The sequence below is a fragment of the Oncorhynchus mykiss genome, chromosome 2 (genome assembly GCF_013265735.2).
Source record: "Oncorhynchus mykiss isolate Arlee chromosome 2, USDA_OmykA_1.1, whole genome shotgun sequence".
Classification (NCBI taxonomy): domain Eukaryota; kingdom Metazoa; phylum Chordata; class Actinopteri; order Salmoniformes; family Salmonidae; genus Oncorhynchus; species Oncorhynchus mykiss.
Genome location: NC_048566.1, coordinates 70,151,126 through 70,165,998, shown reverse-complemented (window position 1 = coordinate 70,165,998; position 14,873 = coordinate 70,151,126). Strand labels below are relative to the sequence as shown.

At 44.4% G+C, this 14,873-nt stretch overlaps 1 protein-coding gene across 1 annotated transcript in view; it reads right to left on the bottom strand.

Annotated features, from left to right (window-relative positions):
- Window positions 1-14,873, bottom strand: part of LOC110495023 (partitioning defective 6 homolog alpha) — a 36,636-nt gene that overhangs the window by 4,995 nt on the left and 16,768 nt on the right. The gene's annotated exons all lie outside the window — the stretch shown is intronic.

The following is a 14,873-nucleotide window of genomic DNA, read 5'->3' as shown; positions in this document are numbered from 1 at the left end:
GGATTCGTTAAGATCAAATATTATGTCAACCATAGAGGCCCTGGGAAGTTATATACTCATTTCTATGATGTCAACAATCTGACCTGAGATTTTCAAAAACAGTGAGTCTCTATTCCACTGTTTTCATAGTTACCACTCCCAATAGCTCTTAACCCATTTCTCCTCTCGGTCTGTCTGTCCCTCACACACACTTTATTTTCTTTTTTTCTCCACCTTTATTTAACCAGGTAGGCTAGTTGAGAACACCTTTATTTAACCAGGTAGGCTAGTTGAGAACACCTTTATTTAACCAGGTAGGCTAGTTGAGAACACCTTTATTTAACCAGGTAGGCTAGTTGAGAACACCTTTATTTAACCAGGTAGGCTAGTTGAGAACACCTTTATTTAACCAGGTAGGCTAGTTGAGAACACCTTTATTTAACCAGGTAGGCTAGTTGAGAACAAGTTCTCATTTGCAACTGCTACCTGGCCAAGATAAAGCATAGCAGTTCGACACATACAACAACAGAGTTACACATGGAATAAACAAACATAAAATCAATAATACAGTAGAAAAAGTATATATACAGCATGTGAAAATGAGGTGGGTTAAGGGAGGTAAGGCAATAAATAGGCCATGGTGGCAAAGTAATTACAATATAGCAATTAAACACTGGAATGGTAGGATGTGCAGAAGATGAATGTGCAAGTAGAGATACTGGGGTGCAAAGGAGCAAGATAAATAAATACAGTATGGGGATGAGGTAGTTGGATGGGTTATTTACAGACGGCCTATGTACAGATGCAGTGATCTGTGAGCTGCTCTGACAGCTGGTGCTTAAAGCCAGTGAAGGAGATATTAGTCTCCAGCTTCAGTGATTTTTGCAGTTTGTTCCAGTCATTGGCAGCAGAGAACTGGGAGGATAGGAGGCCAAAGGAAGAATTGGCTTTGGGGGTGACCAGTGAGATTTACCTGCTGGAGTGCGTGCTAGGAGTGGGTGCTGCTATGGTGACCAGTGAGCTGAGATAATGCGGGGCTTTACCTAGCAGAGACTTGAAGATCACCTGGAGCCAGTAGTGGGTTTGGCAACGAGTATGAAGCCAGGGCCAGCCAACGAGAGCGTACAGGTCACAGTGGCGGGTAGTATATGGCGCTTTGGTGACAAAACGGATGGCACTGTGATAGATTGCATCCAAGTTGTTGAGTAGAGTGTTGGAGGTTATTTTGATCGGTAGGATGGTCAGTTTTACGAGGGTATGTTTGGCAGCATGAGTGAAGGATGCTATGTTGTGAAATAGGAAGCCAATTCTAGATTTCATTTTGGATTGGAAATGTTTAATGTGAGTCTGGAAGGAGAGTTTACAGTCTAACCAGACACCTACAGTCATGGTCAAAAGTTTTGAGAATGACACAAATATTACTTTCCAAAGTTTGCTGCTTCAGTGTCTTTAGATATTTTTTGTCAGATGTTCCTATGGAATACTGAAGTATAATTACAAGCATTTCATAAGTGTCAAAGGCTTTTATTAACAATTACATGAAGTTGATGCAAAGAGTCAATATTTGCAGTGTTGACCCTTCTTTTTCAAGACCTCTGCAATCTGCCCTGGCAGGCTGTCATTAACTTCTGGGCCACATCCTGACTGATGGCAGCCCATTCTTGCATAATCAATGCTTGGAGTTTGTCAGAATTTGTGGGGTTTTGTTTGTATGCCTCTTAAAGATTGACCACAAGTTCTCAATGGGATTAAGGTCTGGGGAGTTTCCTGGCCATGGACCCAAAATATTGATGTTTTGTTCCCCGAGCCACTTAGTTATCACTTTTGCCTTATGGCAAGGTGCTCCATCATGCTGGAAAAGGCATTGTTCGTCACCAAACTGTTCCTGGATGGTTGGGACAAGTTGCTCTCGGAGGATGTGTTGGTACCATTTTTTATTCATGGCTGTGTTCTTAGGCAAAATTGTGAGTGAGCCCACTCCCTTGGCTGAGAAGCAACCCCACACATGAATGGTCTCAGCATGCTTTACTGTTGGCATGACATAGGACTGATGGTAGCGCTCACCTTGTCTTCTCCGGACAAGCTTTTTTCCAGATGCCCCAAACAATCGGAAAGGGGATTCAGAGAAAATGACTTTACCCCAGTCCTCAGCAGTCCAATCCCTGTACCTTTTGCAGAATATCAGTCTGTCCCTAATGTTTTTCCTGGAGAGAAGTGGCTTCTTTGCTGCCCTCCTTGACACCAGGCCATCCTCCAAAAGTCTTGGCCTCACTGTGCGTGCAGATGCACTCACACCTGCCTGCTGCCATTCCTGAGCAAGCTCTGTACTGGTGGTGCCCCAATCCCGCAGCTGAATCAACTTTAGGAGACGGTCCTGGCGCTTGCTGGACTTTCTTGGACGCCCTGAAGCATTCTTCACAACAATTGAACCGTTTTCCTTGAAGTTCTTGATGCTCCGATAAATGGTTGATTTAGGTGCAATCTTACTGGCAGCAATATCCTTGCCTGTGAAGCCCTTTTTGCGTGAAGCAATGATGACGGCACATGTTTCCTTGCAGGTAACCATGATTGACAGAGGAATAACAATGATTCCAAGCACCACCCTCCTTTTGAAGCTTCCAGTCTGTTATTCAAACTCAATCAGCATGACAGAGTGATCTCCAGCCTTGTCCTCATCAACACTCACACCTGTGTTAATGAGAGAATCACTGACATGTCAGCTGGTCCTTTTGTGGCAGGGCTGAAATGCAGTGGAATTTTTTTGGGGGGGGATTCACTTCATTTGCATGGCAAAGAGGGAATTTGCAATTAATTGCAATTCATCTGATCACTCTTCATAACATCCTGGAGTATATGCAAATTGGCATCATACAAACTGAGGCAGCAGACTTTGTGAAAATTTATATTTGTGTCATTCTTAAAACTTTTGGCCACGACTGTAGGTATTTGTAGTTGTCCACATATTCTAAGTCAGAACCGTTCAGAGTAGTGATGCTGGACGGGCGGGCAGGTGCAGGCAGCGATCGGTTGAAGAGCATGCACTTAGTTTTACTTCCATTTATGAGCAGTGCCAGAGGTATACAGAATGGTGTCATCTGCGTATAGGTGGATCAAAGAATCACCAGCAGCAAGAGCGACATCATTGATGTATACAGAGAAGAGAGTCGGCCTGAGAATTGAACCCTGTGGCACCCCCATTGAGACTGCCAGAGGTCCGGACAACAGAGCAACCTTGTGCTGATTGAGAGCAGAGATTGCTGGGAACAGGAGAACAGTACTTCAGAACCTGCCCCAGAGACAGACAGTCAGTCAGAGATGGAGCAGGGGTAGTGGGGTATGTGTAAGGACACAGTGAGGATTTCCATAACTCTCAACCACTACTGAGGGGTCAGAGGTTGTGAAACAGAATCAGATTGCATACCAGTCAGATGAATCACCGCTTCAGTCCCCACTGTTTACATTAACAGTCAAGACAGCCTAGCTCAATCATCACACCCACCTGACACATTCTCTGGTGTGACAGAAATAAACAAAATGTGTTGTTTTTTGTGCTAGCTGGCAGGTAGCAGCACAGGGAGGAACCACTCAGGGCTCTGTTCTAAATGTGAAGCGACACTTGCTGGGGAGGAGAGAATATTTTAAGTTATTTTTAAACTGCAGAGAAGGATGTGCTGTGTGATCCTGTTTCTCAGAAAGACACGGAGGAGAGGTCTGGATGTGGTTATGTGGAGCACTGCCTGCTGAGAGGGTGAAACATAGGAAGTCATCAACACCTGAGAGGCCATGGCAAAAGAAAGAGAGCTTTTCCCTGTTTGGTTAGAGCTTTGGGAGATCACTGTATGACTAATGTGTATCATGGAGGATGCAGTGGATATGATCCTAACATTCAACACTGGTAAAAGCACACTTAGCTAGTGGCTAGTAATTGCCAATAGGTTTTATGGATGACAACAAACAGATTTGACCAAAGCCACAGGCTGTTGTATGAAGGGATAGATAAAATTGAGATTTGATGTATATCCAGGCTCAACTAGAGGGCATGAGGCATAACAAGTGGGTGACAGTCTGGCCAGACTCGCTGTGAACCCTGACCTCAACACTATGAAGTGAAAACAATCTTATGGTCACAACAGAAAAGCTCTTCCAACATGGAGAATACACAGAAAACCCAGTATATTCACTGTATATACAGTATATATGCCAATACTATAAACATTTGCCAGTTATGGAAAGTGTGTGTGGTACAGTTTACATTTAATCCTAGTAAAAATTCCATGTCTTAGGTCAGTTAGGATCACCACTTTATTTTAAGAATGTGAAATGTCAGAATAATAGTAGAGAATGATTTATTTCAGCTTTTATTTATTTCACCACATTTCCAGTGGGTCAGAAGTTTACATACACTCAGTTAGTATTTGGTAGCATTGCCTTTAAATTGTTTAACTTGGGTCAAACGTTTCAGGTAGCCTTCCACAAGCTTCCCACAATACGTTGGGTGAATTTTGGCCCATTCCTCCTGACAGAGCTGCTGTAACTGAGTCAGGTTTGTAGGCCTTCTTGCTCGCACACGCTTTTTCAGTTCTGCCCACACATTTTCTATAGGATTGAGGTCAGGGCTTTGTGATGGCCACTCCAATACCTTGACTTTGTTGTCGACAAGCCATTTTTCCACAACTTTGGAAGTATGCTTGGGGTCATTGTGCATTTGGAACACTCATTTGCGACCAAGCTTTAACTTCCTGACTGATGTCTTGAGATGTTGCTTCAATATATCCACATAATTTTCTTTCCTCATGATGCCATCTATTTTGTGAAGTGCACCAGTCCCTCCTGCAGCAAATCACCCCCACAACATGATGCTGCCACCCCTGTGCTTCACGGTTGGGATGGTGTTCTTCGGCTTGCAAGCATACCCCTTTTTCCTCTAAACATAACAATGGTCATTATGGCCAAACAGTTCTATTTTTTTTTCATCAGACCAGAGGACATTTCTCCAAAAAGTACGATCTTTGTCCCCATGTGCAGTTGCAAACCAGTCTGGATTTTTTATGGCGGTTTGGGAGCAGTGGCTTCTTCCTTGCTGGGTGGTCTTTCAGATTATGTCAATATAGGACAAGTTTTACTGTGGATATAGATATTTTTGTACCCGTTTCCTCCAGTATCTTCACACAGTCCTTTGCTGTTGTTCTGGGATTGATTTGCACTTTTCACACCAAAGAACGTTCATCTCTAGGAGACAGAACGTGTCTCCTTTCTGAGCAGTATGATGGCTGCGTGGTCCCATGGTGTTTCTACGTGCATACTATTGTTTGTACAGATGAACGTGGTACCTTCAGGCGTTTGGAAATTGCTCCCAAGGATGAACCAGACTTGTGGAGGTCCACAATTTTTTTCTGAGGTCCTGACAGATTTATTTTGATTTTCCCATGATGTCAAGCAAAGAGGCACTGAGTTTGAAGGTAGGCCTTGAAATACATCCACAGGTACACCTCCAATTGATTCAAATTATGTCAATTAGCCTATCAGAAGCTTCTAAAGCCATTACATCATTTTCTGGAATTTTCCACACTGTTTAAAGGCACAGTTAACTTAGTGTATGTAAACTTCTGACCCACTGGATACTGTGATACAGTGAATTATAAGTGAAATTATCTGTCTGTAAACAATTGTTGGAAAAAATTACTTGTGTCATGCACAAAGTAGATGTCCTAACCGACTTGCCAAAACTATAGTTTGTTAACAATACATTTGTGGAGTGGTTGAAAACAAGTTTTAATGACTCCAACCTAAGTGTATGTAAACTTCCGACTTCAACTGTACATGTTTGTGTGCCTGGGTGGGTTTAACTCAAGTGTTTGTTTGTGTGGGTCTGTTTGTGTAGTTCTTTTTGTGAGTGTTCCACAGTCCTCACAGAGCTGTAGTCAGCCCTGTCCCCCTTCATTAGTTTTATTGTCTGGACCCCCACAGAGAGCAGAGCAGCCTCTGTTATTAAACCCACTCATAGGCTGGAGGAGGCGGGCTGGAGGGTGAGCCCAACCGGAGAGCACGTGCGGGGCTGGGTCAGGAGGAAGGGAGGGATGGGGCCCAGGGTTACAGACCAGGAGGGTTGGGTCTGCTCAATGATCTATAGTAGGTGTCAATAAAACATTTTTTAAAGAGCCTACAGTACAGGGAGCACTGCCATACCTTCTGAATGATGCTTCCTCTGCACTGTGCACAATATCCCCACAGAGAGAATGCCAGAGTTCATTACAATGGTCTGTAAATGAGTCTTGACATAACAGCTAACTCACACAGACATGCAGGTTAACAGAGATTGAGGGCAAGACCACAGCTAATGTCTATAGAGGAACGGGGGAAATGCCTGCTACTAGAAATAACCCATCTGGAGTAAAATGTCTATTTCCCCTTTTTCTACATTTCAATATCTACTTCTCTTTCCCGCTCTCTCCTTCTCTCCCTGGTGTCTGTGTGGTTGTATCGGTACACAGTGTAAGCATTGCTAGCCCAGGGGTCTGTGTGGTCTATGAGTTCTTTACTGGGCTGAGCTGTATTATTGACCAACTGGGCTATAATGTGGTTTAATGGTGAGTGAGATCAGAGGCTAATGTGCAGAGTGGCTAGCTACAGGGATACTGTCTCCCTAGTGTAAATGTCTAAGTGTGTGTGTGTGCCTGCATTAGTGCCAATGTAAGGAGGAACCATTGAAACCATCCCTTCACCAGGTCCTGTACCATCTATACTCCCACTTATCTTACAAAGGAAAGAACAAACACACGCAAAAACATGTACACATTTCTAGGTATACCTGTATGCCTGTAATATACACAGACAACTTGGAAAATCTTTGCCCTGTGGTGAGGGGTTGTGGGAGGCTCCAACACATTCCAGAACAAACTGCTCTGATCTCCTAGCAACGTATTCCCCCTGTGCTTCCCTCACTATATCAAATGAATCAACTACCCACCTCGCTAGATCATGTGATCTCTGTAGGCTACATCATGAATCACCTGACTCATGTTATACACTGCATTACGTTACTGCAGCACAGGAGAGAGTAAATACGTGTTAATAACCAGCGTCAGGAGGTCAATTCACTTCTGTATAACTGCTGACATCTTACATATCCTTGAGCATGTTGAGTTTAATACAATCATTATTTGCAACAAAGCTGGTATTATAAAGGTGAGATTGCTGCATGTCAAGACAACAAGGCAGACACTAGATTGAAACACTGAGAAGGGCTGAGGTGGGTGAGTTCAGTAGCACTGGGCCTTAGGGGAGGACATTGAAGTGAAGCCAGCAGTGGAGAGATGGGCTTATAGTATTCATGACTCTACCAGAATTGGAAATAACTATAATACAGCTAGACGTCTGCAGCCTTCAGGCATAGACACTGCTGATCCTCTCAGACATCTCAAACTTCTCCCACTGGATCCTATAGAAATGCTGCTTTTACCCCACTTCCCCAAGAGCCTCTCTGACTCTCACACACAGAGGACAAGGAGCAGAGGGGTTGAGAGAGTGGGAGTGTGAGAGTGTGAGAGAGAAAGAGACAGAGACACAGAGAGACCCATCAATTTGCCTCCTGCCCTTGTCTAGCCTATAGTGACAGATCCCTATGTGCTGCCATCCATGCTAACCTGGGAGGGTGTCCCCAGAGAATTCACTGTGTCCCTGTCCTCAGGACCTGGGGGAGGGGGTTGGTCTCCCAAGGAAAGCTACACAGAGAGGTGTGTATTAAGTATCTATGGGTATGGAGTCAACATCTGTCTCTCTGCTCAGCCATAAGCAGATTATGCTTCCTCTTTCAAATAAAATAGGGTGAAAAGGGCATTTGAACTGGTTTAGTTTGCCTCCATTTTGATACAATGCCTTCTTGTCTATAGTTCAGACAGACATGCTATTGCAGAATATGATAGCTTATTGACAGTGGAGTTACACCTCCATACTGTGTTATTGCAGTGTAACAGCTTATTGGTTGTGAGTTTGCACTTCATAATGCTGTGTTATTGCAGAGTGGAACAGCTTATTGACTAGCTATACATCACAATGGCAGGTTATTACAGAATAACAGGTCTCACTGACTGACTGGCTGTCTGCAGGTGTTGTAAGGCTGCTGAAATCTAGTCGCTTATTTCTGACCATATATACAAATACTAAAAATGTCATGCATTTTTCTGCAGCACCGTTAGCCTTTTTTCTATTGTTTAGGACCAGTTGGCACTACTCTGTATTGAGTGAGAACCCACCACAGCTGGGATAAGTAGTGCTGAGTTTAGCACTATTTAGCTGTCTGGATTCCTTTGAGGAAACAGCTAGCTGATTTCACGCTCTAATCAGACAGACAGCAATGGTCCAATGACTTAGTAACTGTTCCGTCACATCACATAAATCTGACTGGGAGAGTCCTGCCTTCGGGGCAAACAGGCACTACTACTCCCTCTTGCCCTGATACCAGCCATGCTGGTAGGTTGTTTCTTCCTCACCCTCATTGTTCTTGTCTCCTTCATTCTAGATTATGAAAACGATCATCACCATGAACACGGGTCCCACTCTGAGCTCATTGTCCTACCCTGGCTGTCATGCTGGCCCAGGCATGCTTTCACATGAATTATTCCAGAGTGAGCAGGCCAGGCAGTGGAATGGAAAGCATGGCCTGGCAGAACCAGCACCAGCGAGCCCCCATCCTCCAGGGTAGGGGGTTTGAGTGATGGACACCTGATGCTGCCAGCAGGAAGCAGATCAGAGTACTGTGGAGGCATCTCTTTGGCACCACATCTCCTGGATCCCCTTACAATGTCTGGCCACTGGCCGCATTGCAGCGCTGCTCCAAGAATAAACTATGCCTGTCGCAACATTCCAACAGCTGAGCTCTGTTGTTCAGATAGGAACATCTTTAAAAATGTTCTCCAAATAAAGATCATATATGATCCAGGAGTTATATTAATCCTGTGATCTAAGTTTTTTTCCTGGTCAGGGCCTGTATCCACAAAGCATCTCAGAAAAGTTCCTAGGAATCCTGTTCAAACCTATTTTAAAATGGCAATCAGAAGTTGAAAAAAATTATAGTGTCATCCCTGTCCAAGTTTCGGTAAAAAGCTGAGGGATGGGGCTGGAGATGCACAACCACTCAAATTCATAGGCAGAGCTATGGATGCAAGGACTGACCATCCATGATATAAACATTATAGTTCCAACCATGTTTTGAGGCTATATTGTGTTTCACGAGATATTTATAAGTTGTGTTTCTCATGCATTAATGGGTACATTCTAAAAATGGATGTAGCAACGCCAGATGGCCCCTTCAAGACAAAAGAAACCTCCCAGCTCAGAGTAGGTTCTAGGATGATCTTAAGATACTGCTCAGACAAACTCTGAGCCAGGAGTAAAATCAACTCAGAAAAGTTTAATCTCAGCTGGTAATCACGACAGTTTGAGGTACTACAAAGGAAAGATAGTGATGACGCTCATTGACATAGTTTTAATGAAATGTGAAATGTATAGCACACTTCGACAAACCATGGTGAATGTGACTGTACGTACATCAAATGTTGCAATGATAAAACATTTGATATAATTTCTGACTGACACAATCACTTTGACTACTCTTAATTCTTGTCTAATTTGTTGGTGTGTCTAATATATATATATTTCTGGACCAATTCTGATATTTTGAATAATGTGATAGGCATATGAATCATATATTATATTGGTTGTTAAGAGGAATTCTGATAATATCACACTTGTCAGTCCCGTTTAACAACTCTAAATTGCTTTGGCACAGTGGGCTAGGCATTAAGTCACTTGTTGATAATATTGTATAAAACATTTGAAAGGTCTATCATTTTTACCAAACACAAAGTTAACATTGGCCTAAAATGTGTTCAGTTACCCAATTTAGGCATCTTTTTTTTAACAATGGGATATTGCGCTCCAAATGGATAACTTGAAATAACAGGATGTAGGTTCATTAAATAATCTAAATAATAAAAAGTGATCATTTATTAACCTAGTGGTTATAAGTAGTTATCATGTGAATTAGGCCTCGTTAAATCGTTGTCAAAAGCTAAAGAGATATTGTTGCATGTAGGTGTAGATTATTTATGGGTCGATCATATAGAAATATCAAAACATCGCCTGTCTATAGCGCAGAAACCACTGTCTTCCTGCCTTTTGCAAGACACCTGCTGGTAACTCTTAACTGGTTAAGCTCATGAGGTTTCCTAATGAGGTTTCCGCTCATGACTAAAGAGGCTTCATGCATAGCTTTTATTTAGACTCATAGAGAAGTAGGAGTAAAATGGCTCCATTCTCAGCACTTACAACCATTTTTCTACTCTGTGATGCTACGTGGATACAGCCCTGGTCACAAGGTAAAGAAAAACTTTCCCTACACATATAGTCTGACTGACCTCCCCAGCCAGGTTGGTGGATATAGAGTCCACTGCAGGGGGATGGCCATATGGTCACCATGACAACGCCCCACTGTTTCCATCGCATATAAACAGCAACAATGGGTCTTCCCACTGCCATCTAGAAAGGAGCCTCAGCATAGCCCAACTAAACGAATACAGGCAACACAGTATCAACACACAAACACACTTCTATTCTGATTGAAAGACAACATAGTTTGTTAGTGGAGCAGCAGATCAGATCAGCAATCACGTGCTGCACGGGAGGCCGGATCAGCAGTAGGCCACGTACCTGTGTGTGTATGTAAGTGTGTACTGATCAGTGGGACGTAACTAATGGGGCTTGTCTTGGATTACCCTTTAAAATTGAGGGCAGCTCTTATCCCATCCCAGGATTATTACTGAGGCACAGACACAAGGGGGCCCCACTCCAGACACCACAAACACTGGGACCTGGTCTATATCCTCCCCACCCCCACGGGACTAACCCTGATCACACTATAAACCTCTGGAAACTGGACGATGGAGAACTATAGCTTTCACAATACAGTCTCAAACACAGCATCATTAATATAGACGATCCTCCCCCCTGTGTTTGGGAACAGGTAACAGGTAAAGGGATGTTTACTGTTGAAACTTCTCATTAGTTCCATGTTCCTTTGTCATTTTGGCAGCATTCTATTCTTGTCTTCTGTACCACCTGCTGCTGTCTATTCCCTTACAGTCTGCTATTTCATGTATATGTGACAGTGTAAACACTGAGACAGTATGATGTCACCATCAATATGAGCTGAGTCATCCTCGTGGTAGGCGTACTGTAGTGTACATACGTACACATTCCATTCAGAATCCAAAAATGGACTGTAGACAGCTGCCAAAACCAGCAAGCATTCTTAAAACCCTCAAACAATGCCCACACCTTCTCTCTGACCTCAGCAGGCAGCACGCTCAGACTCACAACTGTCCCTTCAAAGGCCCTCTCCTCCTCTAGCCTCTGTTTCTATTTGTGGGTGCTCTGTTTTTACACATCCATACTGCTAGTCTCTGGAAAGAAACACATCTGAAAAGGACTGTCCTGCTATATATGTGATGCTCAATAAACCACTGGCGCTTAGATTGAAGGCCGGATCACAAACCACTGAAATAAGACCAAAAACAGTCATGCAGTATGTGGAAGGAATTTCATCTTGTAAATCTGAGTGGGAAACTGGAAATTGAAAACTCTACATTACTCTGTTACACTACAAAGTGGTTTACAGTCGCTCCATTGTTAATGTTACAATCAACTTGGTAACTGCACCTCTATATCAACTAGTCAATATTGCCCAGGAAACCGGTCAACAGCCCTGGGTTATACTGCCCTGTATTCACACTGCTGACAACCTATTGACACTCAGTGGCATTGGGCATCTACCCACCTACCACGCCAACCTGTGGTTGGTAACATCCTGTTTTCAAGCCTCCAGTGTACCCGCTGCATGCCAGTACATTCCTGCCAGTGCCTCCACTCCTTCCCCAGCCTCTAGAGACACAAGAATGCAACAAACAAGCAACGCACCAGGCTGGCTGTTTCACAGAAACAAGAAATCACAGCAGCTCTCAGGAATCTCAGAGGCTGAAAGACATGGAGAATGACTTGGCTAGAGAAGACATTCAGAGGCTGCCCTAAGTAACAATGGGTGATATATGCAGGTGTTTTATCTTCTGATCGGATATGGCATGCAAAACCCTGCCCAGGTACATAACATAGAACCTGCCCAGGCACATTACAGAGAACCGTGCCCAGGCACATTACAGAGAACCCCGCCCAGGCACATTACAGAGAACCCTGCCCAGGCACATTACAGAGAACCCCGCCCAGGCACATTACAGAGAACCCCGCCCAGGCACATTACAGAGAACCCTGCCCAGGCACATTACAGAGAACCCTGCCCAGGCACATTACAGAGAACCCCGCCCAGGCACATTACAGAGAACCCCGCCCAGGCACATTACAGAGAACCCCGCCCAGGCACATTACAGAGAACCCCGCCCAGGCACATTACAGAGAACCCTGCCCAGGCACATTACAGAGAACCCTGCCCAGGCACATTACAGAGAACCCTGCCCAGGCACATTACAGAGAACCCCGCCCAGGCACATTACAGAGAACCCCGCCCAGGCACATTACAGAGAACCCCGCCCAGGCACATTACAGAGAACCCTGCCCAGGCACATTACAGAGAACCCTGCCCAGGCACATTACAGAGAACCCTGCCCAGGCACATTACAGAGAACCCTGCCCAGGCACATTACAGAGAACCCCGCCCAGGCACATTACAGAGAACCCTGCCCAGGCACATTACAGAGAACCCTGCCCAGGCACATTACAGAGAACCCTGCCCAGGCACATTACAGAGAACCCTGCCGAGGTACATACACCTGCACAGCAGATGTTCCTAGCAGTACTCACACTCTGCCTACTTTCCTCATTCCCTTCTCTCTCGCTCCTCTGCTCTGCTTTCCTGATACAACCTATCTTTCGATCTCCAAACCTAGGAATATTTGATTTCACTCCGTCTGTAACGACAGTGGAGATGAAATCATGCAATTAAGTGTGCAAAGACACAGCAGGATTGGGGGAATGTCTTCTACAACCACATCATAAATACATTCGCTCTCTGTCTTCCTCCCAGTCCTATACATAACTCAAATGCATTCTCAGGCACACACACACACACACACACACGCACACACACACGCACACACACACGCACACACACACGCACACACACCCCGGGGTACTGAGCAGCTGATGCAGCCTCAGTTGTGCATGTGCTGGATGAACATAAGGGAATCTCTCCTACTCTGCTAAAAAACAGCAGCACAGCCAATGGGCTTTGCACCAGCATGCCGACCCACAGTAACACCTCTGATACACTACCTAAAGCACTCCTGCATGCCTACATTGGAGCACGGTTTAAATGTGCAAATTGTTTTGAACTTAGTTGTAGTGTGTGGTTATGTTTGTTCAGGTAAAGGGAGACAGGAGGTTGACTTTCAATTTTAGCTAGAGGAGATCTTCCTGGATGTGTCTTCAGGGCCCTCTCGTGAGAGAGTGAGCAGGGAGAGGGGAAATGAGGGAAGAAAGGGTTCTCTTCTCCCTGCTCACTATCTCCAGAGAGGGCCCTGAAGACACATCCAGGAAGATCTCCTCTAGCTAACATTGAAACGCTTTCTTCCCTCTTTATATCTCTATCCCCCCTTTTCCTGCTTCCTCTCAGTCGATGTGAATTAGCCGAATAAACCCCAGCTTTTAAAGCAGTCTGCTGAAATAAATCTTCAAGGAAGTAGATTTAGCAACCACAAAATATATTATTTTCACTAATCCATGCTTCTCAGACTGCCAGCTATTGCCCAGCTAATTCCATAGACCTTTGCTACTGGCTTCTTATGACTGTACCAGGAGATTGAGGACAGACATGGTAGCTAGCTAGTTGAGAATGGCAATGACAAGGATGGGCTAGTGGACTCACTGGGCTGAGAGACACCATAGGTGTTTTGTGCTGGGATTCTGGGTGAGGATGGACGCGAGCGCTGAATCTCATCTGCTATAGAATCACATTAGCCAGCCTCTCAATGGCCACTCTGTGAGATGAGCTCATGCTAAAAGCCCCATCAATCTCATCAGTGTTTCAGTGGAACAGCACTCTGTGATATTAATGTCCCACAGAGGGAGAGTGGTGGAGGGAGGATCTGGTCAGAGGCTTTAAATGGCTCCACCAGCACAATGTGTCCATCATGGGGCACCTCTAGGGGGAGGTTAGATGAGAGTCAATCTCTGGAAAGCAGCTTATTTGGCCTTCAATATCCAGACTGGCCAGTTGTGCTAGTCAGAGCAATTGACCAGTTTCTTAGGCGTGGTCTTAGACTAGCATCACCACTACTTACAGTCTGTTAGCATCACTACAACCTTTACATTAAGATAGCACTGACAGAAACTTTGCCCCCGTGTTGATCACCATCTGGTTTGATTGTCCATAGTCCTCTGAGGTTATAACGAAAATATGCCATGTGTACTGTACAGTATGGCAAGGATCAATAGTCTCCTTAAATAGATGGTCTCTAGAGATGAAAGTAAGAGTTGAGGGAAATGTGGTTGACTGGAAGTCAAGACCAGTTCAAATGAATGAAAAGCACTGCTCTACTGATTTGCTCTCACTTGAAAACAAATGAGAAATATGAAAAGGCATCACTGTGGAAAAATAACATTCCTTCCATGGAGAAGATGAAGCTGTAATCTCGTAGCGCCAGGCCCTGAACGGGTACGTCTGTCACTGACAGTGATAAGCCCTCTCTGGAAATGTGCATTTCTGTTCCCCTCATGGTTTTATTAAATATATCCTCTGAGAAAGCCAAAGCTAACAGATATTGGCCAATGCTAGAGAGAGCAGGGAAAGAAAGAGAGAGAGTGACAGAGAAAGAGTGAAGGGAGTGAGA